This window comes from Rhinopithecus bieti, unplaced genomic scaffold (genome assembly GCF_001698545.2).
Source record: "Rhinopithecus bieti isolate Rb0 unplaced genomic scaffold, ASM169854v2 scaffold_18354, whole genome shotgun sequence".
NCBI classification, from domain to species: domain Eukaryota; kingdom Metazoa; phylum Chordata; class Mammalia; order Primates; family Cercopithecidae; genus Rhinopithecus; species Rhinopithecus bieti.
In genome coordinates this window covers 488,754-497,583 of record NW_016809835.1, presented here as the reverse complement: position 1 = coordinate 497,583, position 8,830 = coordinate 488,754, and the positions used below count along the sequence as shown (strand labels likewise).

At 41.4% G+C, this 8,830-nt stretch overlaps 1 long non-coding RNA gene across 2 annotated transcripts in view; it reads right to left on the bottom strand.

Moving 5' to 3' along the window:
* The window catches only part of LOC108541140 (uncharacterized), a 14,646-nt gene that overhangs the window by 2,690 nt on the left and 3,126 nt on the right, over positions 1 to 8,830 (bottom strand). Inside the window, exons 2-3 of one of the 2 annotated variants that reach the window (XR_001888875.1) lie at positions 4,788 to 4,923; positions 608 to 778 (exon numbers count right to left, since the gene is read on the bottom strand). This is a non-coding gene — a long non-coding RNA (uncharacterized LOC108541140). Of the gene's footprint in view, positions 1 to 607; positions 779 to 4,787; positions 4,924 to 8,830 lie in introns of those variants that run through there. The other variant, XR_001888874.1, reaches the window with a different exon arrangement.

Sequence of the window (8,830 nt, the reverse complement as noted above, 5' to 3'; positions counted from 1 at the left end):
AAAAAAAAAAAAAAAAAAAAAAGAAAGAAACAGAAGGAAATTAAGCTAGAAATGAATGAAATTTGTTATCTCCAGGGATCAGTGAGAACCAAATGCAACATGTAGGGAAGAAGATGGAACTTCTCTGGTGATCCCTTTTGATTTGGTTTTGAATTTCAAAGTGTGTTAAAGGTTTACATTTCCAAAAAATAAAATAAAAAATGGGAAAAGATGAAAATTGAATTCAAACAAAAAATCAAAATTATATGAAATAGATAAAATCACACATTAGAAAAATTACTCAAGTCACTTTTGAACAAAGTGTGCTGATTGTACAACCCAACATAACATTTTCTAAGAATAAAAATGAAACTGTATGGAAATCTTGAACTCCACTTAATAAATTGTTGATAGTGTGTACTGCAGGAACCGGCAAATGGGTAAATGTAACAAGGTTGCTGGGAACCTGGATTCTCACTGTGGAAAAAGAAAGATACAAATGCGGACCGGGATATAATGGCCCCTGCCTGAATTAATTATCACTCTGATGGTTACAAAATGACAATTTTCTATTTCTAAATTTCCTACTTATTTATTAGTTGGTATTCTTCTGTAAAGAGGAGTGTTTCATTCTTCTTCCCACTTTGATTTTTCAATGTATCAGAATATATATTTGTTTCCTCTAATATGTTATACCCACTTCTGTCATTTGTCATTTTGATGTTTAAATTATCCCAGTTTTCCTAGTGGGAATCCTTTCAGGATGAATCCTATGTCTTCTTGACATATCTCCATCTTCCTAAGAAATAAATTTTTGAAATAAAAATAAGTTTATATTGATACTGCTGGGACCAATTCAACACCACAACGCAAAACAAACAAATGAAAAAGCAAACATGTCAGCTAAACGCAATGTGAGATCTTTGATTAAACCCTGGAGGCGTGTGTGTGTGCGTGTGCAGGTGTGTGTGGGTGTGTGTGTTTATGTATGTACTTAAATCAGCTGCATAAAACTGTGTAGGGACAATTGAACTTAAAAAAGACCATATTAGAGAAGAGTATTATATCAATGTGAAATTTCTGGAGTATGATATGAAATGAGGAAAATTTTCTGTTGAGATACTTACCTAAGTATGTAGGAGGGAAGTGTCCTGAAGCATGGGAAGCTAAAACAATGAATTCTCAAATGATTAAACAAAAACAGGTGTGTGCATATGTACATAGAGAGATAAAGCATATCTGGGACAATAAACAGTGAATGTAGGTGAACAATATATGGGTGTTCGTTTTACTGTTCTTGCAATTTTCTCGAAGTTACAGTATTTGGAAAAGAAGTTGGAGGAGGGATGCTGGGTTGCATGAGAAAGACTGTGGAAGACAGGGCTGGGGCTGCACTATAAACTTTTAACATCTGCAGGGCATCCTAGAGGGTTCAGAAGGACATGCCACATGGGAAGGTGGCTGGAGGAAAATAGCAGAAAACAGAGCATCTGGAGCAGCAGCTCACTCACAGTGATTTAGGGTCTGCAAGCTTTGGGATTTTAACAATGCAGTTATTTGTTTTAAACACACATGTAACATCATTTCCTTTTATATCCATAGTTTATACATGCAACATTAGGGCCATATTCCAGCTCCATCCCAGTCCCAAGCAGTTGATGAGAGGGACATTTATTGACTTATCCGGTAGATGGGTTTTAGTCCAAAGCTTCTCTTCGTGAGTGATTTCAATTCTTGCTCGTTAATCTTGCTGTGAAATCACAGTTAAAGGATTGTGGGAGAGCACATCTTAGGTATCCAGTGATCAGCAATACAGCTTATTTTCTGTCAAGTATGACTTTGTCATTTTTATCTGATACTTACCACACAGCCTCATGCAAAAACAGGTTTGCTTACCACCACCCCTCCTTCCCGCTGCTCCTTTCCCAGGCCCAGATACAGATTTGTATTCCTGGCATCCTGCTCTTGTTTGATGAGTTTTAGGAGCCTCCAATTCTTGTTTTGTCCCCAGGAGTAAAGCAGCAACTGCTTTAAACTGATAACGACATGATTTTGCTGCCCTATAGACAGTCATTTAAACTCTGTAATATGTGGCCACTGCCTCAAAATTCAAGCAATGGAAATGACATCATTATCAGCCAACTCTTTATGATGAAAAATGACCCACATTAGGAAACAATCTGAACCCAAGGAAACTTCAGTGATCAATCATCACAATTATAATGTGCTGGCCTTCTATGTAAATCCAACCCACAGTGAAGTAGGATTTGGATGGAAGAGTTGGGGGAGGAGAAATCTAGTGGAAAAAACATTAGTACAATGTAATTAAGCAAAAGGGAAAGCTTCAGATAATATATGTTTCTCAGGGGACCCTGACAGACCTAAGCTGAAAGGGTTGCATCATCATCATTAAAAGCATTTGTTAAATGCCCAGAGCTACAGAGAGATGGGCTGGACTTTGTGCTGTGTGAAGTTAGTTGAAACAGGCCAAGCCCCTTCCACCAGGAACTTGAGCCCTCCAGGAGCTACCTGGTTGATCAGTAGTGGGCAGGGACATTCCCTCACTGCAGGGGAGCAATTATAACTGCCAGAGGGTGATGTTGCAGCTTTGGAGCGCCTGACTTTCCCCATTCTGCTTTAGTCCCTTGGGGTCATTTGTCCTTTTCAAGGCTGCATGGCCAGCCACATGCTCAAGGTGGCCTCAGTATGAGGTAGAAAGGAGTGGGACTGTCACCATCCATCTGCAAGAAGGCAGAGTGTTTTCAGAGAGCAAAGGAGGTGGGGACTTTGGTGATAAATCATGCCTTACCTGAGGGCCTGTATGATTGCACCTGGCCAGCTTCACATGTCTGCATTTGATTCTTAGAGTTTGTGTGTTGTCTATTACCTTTTTCTCAGACCTGGAAATGGTTGTGTGTGTGTGTGTGTGTGTGTGTGTGTGTGTGTGTGAATGTGTATGAAGAGATGCAAGGAAGGTGAGGAAGGACAAAGGGATAATAGATGTGGCTGTGTTGGTCCCAGAAAATTGTAGAGAACAAGGCATCTCCTGGTAGCCTATACCTTAGGAAATGTAAGAAGCACAGGAAAGTGAACACTCAGCTCAGCTCAGCCATCCCTTACCAAGGACTCCAGAGGCTGCAGGTCCATCCCATGGCAAGGTGGCTCTAGGCTAGTGAGTGCTCCAAGCAGGATCTCCACATGGCAACACTTGTTCCCCTTCAATCCTATTTTTTCTTAAAAACTTTGTAGTGTCATTTCTCCTATTCTTGCTCTCGACTCTACCTATGAAACCTCTTATACATGCACTTCTTATCCTGAAATCAATGTCCAGGTTATGAGGCCTTGGCCGACTTCCTCCCCTCCTTTTCAATACTCTCCTACATGATGCAAATAACCCTTTTCTACTTGCAGACCAATAAAACTGGAAATTTCCTTCTAGGAGTTTGCTCCTTGTAGCTAAAGTTCCACCCTCCTATTGAATACAAATGCTCCTGAGAACAACACATTAAGCTTTGTGTGGACTGGTGATTTGGTCTCTTTCAGAGTAAAGAGAGGAGCATCCCAGAGAACAAGGCACTACCCCACTAGAGCAGATAGGATGGGTCTCCAGGGTAAGAGGAAGATGGAGGACCCTAAAGGAAAAATAATATGAATCATGACTTCATGTTGACTCACTATTCTCACTCTTTGCACCAATCATGTCTTTTAATCCTTACAACAATGTTACAGGACTATATAGGAGCTTTATTACTCCCTTTTGCAGACGAGGAACCTGAGATTCAGGTGGTGGGAAGTGGGGAGGGTGAAAGAAACATCACTAGGTCTGTTGTCCTCTCCTCACCAGCACTGCTCCTGTGACCAAAGTTAAGTGACTTTCTCATGATTACATAGTTGGTGGGCAGAGCTGGGATTCAAACCTTCCAATACCTGTCTTTCATCATTACACTACTCCAGAGAGGAGAAGCACCTATAGGGGAGAACTTTGTCAAGCATCCTGGGAAATAGGTTCTGATACTGCAGTTACCCCCACCCTGCCTCCAGCCCAGGGTACCTTGGTTTTCTCTGGTTGTGTTACAGATGTGTGTCCTGGTGGTGGCAGGAGGCCACACCTGTCTAGATGGAATGATGGGCCTGCTGGCAGAGGCCTCACTTTGTTCTGGTGGAGTCAGCTCAAGCAGCTGTGGGATCTTACCCTTGGCAGAAGCCAAGAACCCTCCTCGGGTCACCTTTGGACTTACAGAGCTAGCAACTTTCTAATCTGACCCATCATGGCATTTTAAACACTGCCAGCAAATGCCCAACTGATTTATCCACAGCAGTTAATGAAACCATATCTTGGGATCTGCAGATGTCACTGGGCATGCTCCGGTTGACCTCAGTTGTAGTCTAGTGGCCGCTTACGGAGAGCACCATCGGTTCAGTTAGCTCAGTGAGTATGTGGTGCTGAGCCTTCTCTCACTGTGTTGAGGGGCTGGAGGAGGTTGCACTTTCTGCATAGGAAACACCCTACTTCACTCTGGGCTAAAGAGGAGGGGAAACAATTTTTTGGAACATTTCCTAAAAAATAGGCAATCTCCTGTGTTCCCCAGAGTAGCTGATGTCCAATCAGCTCTGCCTGGGCTCCCCACAGTCAAGAAGTTGGGTTCTTTGGATGTTTTGTGTGGCAGCCCTGGTTCATCCCAAACACCCACCTCCATCCCCATAACTTCGGGCTTGGCTGGGGAAGGGCTGTGTGGGACATGAAATAATCATTTCATAGCTATGGTTTAAATCATGCTTTATCTCATGAATAATCCATATGTGGTTACCAGGAGTCGTTAATAGTTGTCAGTCTTCATTTTCCAGGTGGTGGGAAGTGGGGAGGGTGAAAGAAACATCACTAGGTCTGTTGTCCTCTCCTCACCAGCACTGCTCCTGTGACCAGATCAGGTCTTTCTTCCCCACCTAGCAAAGAGAGGGGCCATGGGGATTCTCAGGAAATGTTGGCTTGGAAGGGACAAAAATAAATCGCTGTAGATGGGAGCATAGAGTCTGTGTAGAGGAACTGATCTGCCTCTGTTCATAAAATCCCCATTCATTTGTACCTTTGGTGAGAATACTACTTTCTCCCTGAGGTCTGTGGGATGTATTATCATTAAAAGTATCATGATATTTAACTGGCTCATAAAGTACATCACCCATCAGGTCCAGTTTGCTTCTCAAAGCTGGAGAGTGAACAGTCGCTCTGAAATTCTTGGACTCTGTTTCTTTCCATTAAGTTCTTTTGTATATGGTACATATTCGTGATCATATTTTAAATCAGATTTTTTTTCATGCCTTGTTTAACTTGTGTCCCTTTTCGGAACCTATACATTGGTCAGGTTTCTAATCAGAGCCAGAGAGCATAGGTGAGTGTTGGGATGTGAGGGTAGTAGGGGTTTTGGCGAACAGTCCTCAGTGGGTAGAAAAAGGTGAACAGTGTAGTGCTGGGAATGCTGGGGTCAGAAGATCTGGGATCAAGGAATAACTCAAACAAGTATTAGCTGAGTGACCTTGGATTTGACTTAAAACTTTCTGAACATCAGCTTCTTATCTGTAAAGTGGAGATAATACTTACCTTGAAAGGTGCTGGGAAGGCTCAAATAAGATAAGGCATGGGGAAAGGCTTTGGGAACTACACAGTCTTACATTTGTGAAAATTATGGCTTCTAATCTTAAGTTTGATCAAATAGTTCTTAAAAGAAAATGGTCTAAGTATGGGGCTTTGTTAAACAGATATTTCTTACTGATTTTTCTCCTAACAGGATTTAATCTATACTCTGTGGTTTTGTGTGTATTTTTTCAAGATGTAGGCAAGTAAATAAAGCCTGTGCTTGGCATTGTGTTTGGCAAGGCCCCGCACCTTGCCATGCCAATGTAGATATGGGTTGGAGACCAAGCACAGGCAGTGCAACCCAATAAGTGGGTCCTGGGAAGGTGGTTCCTGCCTGATTGTCATGCTGGACCTCTGACCTGTCCCTATTGTCCACCCCCGCCAAGCTTTTGAGCCACCTCATCTCTCTGACCAGGTCTGTAGAGGTTTGAGGCTAGGGTCACATCTGTGGCCAGAGTCTGCAGGTCTGTCAGAAAGAAAGGTGGTTTGACATTTGAGGAATTGTTCTGCTGTCTACCATGTAGTAAGTGTTGCTGTATGCCAGGTGCTGACCCAAGCACTTTATGTGCATTACCCCATTAAATCTTCGCAACAGTACTGCAAGGTAGGAGCTATTATCATCTCCATCTTACAGATAAAGAAACTGAGCTCAGAGAGTTTAAGTCAATTGCTGAAGGTCGACAGTTAATAGAGTGCAGATCAGGAGTCCCATGTGGGTCTGTGTGATCCCAAAGGTTGCTCTTATCCCAGAATGCTGCTCCAGTGTCTTGCCCAGCTGGGACTTGACAGCAGCCAAAGCCTCAGATCAAACAGTGAGACGAAACATGGCACTAGGGGGTATCCTCCTCTTGCTAAAGGGAAGAGAGGCAGAGGACTGGAACTGCATGTGACTTCCATCTTGTGGCACTGAGGTACAAGACCCGACATCAGTTGTAAATGAAACATATCACAGGCCAACTCAACAGGGCTTCAATCATGTGGCTGTACATAGTGCCTGTGTACGATGGGTACGTGTGCTTCAAAATCTCTTCTTTAAAGTTGTAACTGGCCATTTAAAACATTTCTTTTCCAAGTAGCTATCCCCACATTTTTAGGGTGGTTTAAAGTGGGAGTGGGGTGAGCTGAATATCATTACAACTCTTTCTTTTGACCTCTTTGATTCTAATTTCATATTGTTCATTCATAACTTATAAGTTATTGTCTAAAAGGAAAGGAAAGGGACGAGAAAGAGAGGAAAGAAAGAAAAAGAAAGAAAGAGGGAGAGAGAGAAAGAAAAGACAGAAAAAAGTCAGTTTTGTTTTTTTTTTCCAAACAAGACAAGAAAAGGAGAAAAAGAATGGGGAAAAGCCAAATGTGATCCAGGGTTGAGTAAAGTAGCATGAAACTGAGGACTTTAATGTCTGTTACACCCACCCAGTACTATCACATAAATCTCTACATTACATTCCGCTAAACATGTCAGAAATGCAACTGTGCTTGCAAATAATTGCTGCCATTGAATGAATCCGCCCTGGCACATCCACTTGGGCTCAAAATAACCCCTGTAACCTAAGAGTAAATCAGTGACTGGACACCCAGTGCCAAACATAATCTCAAGCAACATTTAACTAGGTTCAATATTTATTTCCCTGCCTTGAGTCACTTTGAAATGATCTGGACTCAGTTCAGACAGGACCAGCCCTAATTTTATGGTGCTCTTGGAATCCTTCCAGCAACATGAGGGCTCAGATGTCAGGGAGTTCCAGAAAAATGAGGTTCCTCACAGAAGATTTCACAATTTAAGGCACCCTCCTTCCAACATTTTGCAATATGTGGGCTTTTTACTGAAGATGTAACTTTTTCAGAGGCTTTGAGCACCCTTAAGAAGTATGCCTCACCCACACTCTAACTCCTACTTCATCCCTCGGGATGGGGTGGGCAACATTAACCTGGTTAACAGCTTGCATAAATAGAATCTCTTAATATCTGTAAATAGGAAAAGAGAGGCCCTCAATTTATCCCCATTTTTCAAACAAATGACATTACCCAAACAATTATGGAAGATGGATTTGGGAAGCTTCAAGCCACATTAAAGCAGCAGATAACACTCCTACAAGTTTGGCAGACACAGGAACACATCAAATAAATAGCAGCGAATTCTCAAGCTTTTGTATCTCAAATGCTCAATCAACAGAAAAACAACCAATTTTATTGTACACCAGAGATAAATCTTAAGATGGCAGGATTGACTTACAGCTCCCTGTTAAAGGGATATTGAGCTGACATTGAGTGACCTCACCGTCAGCCATAACGTTTATCATAAAAGTCTGACATGGTTAAGTGAAGTGATTGATATTGGCTCATCTTGCTCTAAAATGTGGGCTTTCATCTGTTTTACTTGGGAAAAGAGTAAAGGACCTCACTCATGCAATTAAACACTTTCCTTTTCTTTATTTTTCCTTAATCTATCGATGGTTATCCTTAATTCAGCATAATGGCAGGAATTCTAGAGTCTGTGACACCTGGGTTCACATCCTAGGAGCATCATTTATCAGCTGTTGAGCAAAATTTTAAGCTTCTCTAAGGGAAAGTTTCCTTATCTATAGAATTAGGAGAACTGAGTGAGATAATGTAGTTAAAGCAATCATTAAAGTACCCGGATACATATTTAAGAAATGTTAATCATGTTATTATGATAATAATCATCATTATTATAATTTATTTTGACTCCTGACTTCATTATTCTGTCAACCATTATACTATTAGCACAGTAATAATACCAATAACAAAAATACCTATTATAGATACCTTTTGTTGATACCCACTAGGTACCAGACACTGTCTCAATGCTTTAAATATGTTTTCTCATTTAATTACCACAAAACCTCTGAAGTTGGTGCCATTATTATACCAGTTGTTAGAAATAAGAAAATTGAGGCTCAGAGAAATAAAATTGCTTAAGATTGCACAGTTGGCCAAGATCCAAACACACTACATTACACTGATCTCCCAACCCCAAGTCACATAGATTATCACTTTTTGTCCTATTACACCCTGAGAGGAACAGAAAACTCTAAAATTTGGGGAAAGTCACTCTATCTCTCTGTACCTCGGTCTTTTCATCTGCCAACTGAAAAAGTTGGAGTGGATTACATAAGACATTTTAGGACTCCAGGATTGTAGTGGAATCAGTAGTTCTCAAGAAAGTTTAGAAATATGGCTGGGCGCGGTGGCTCAAGC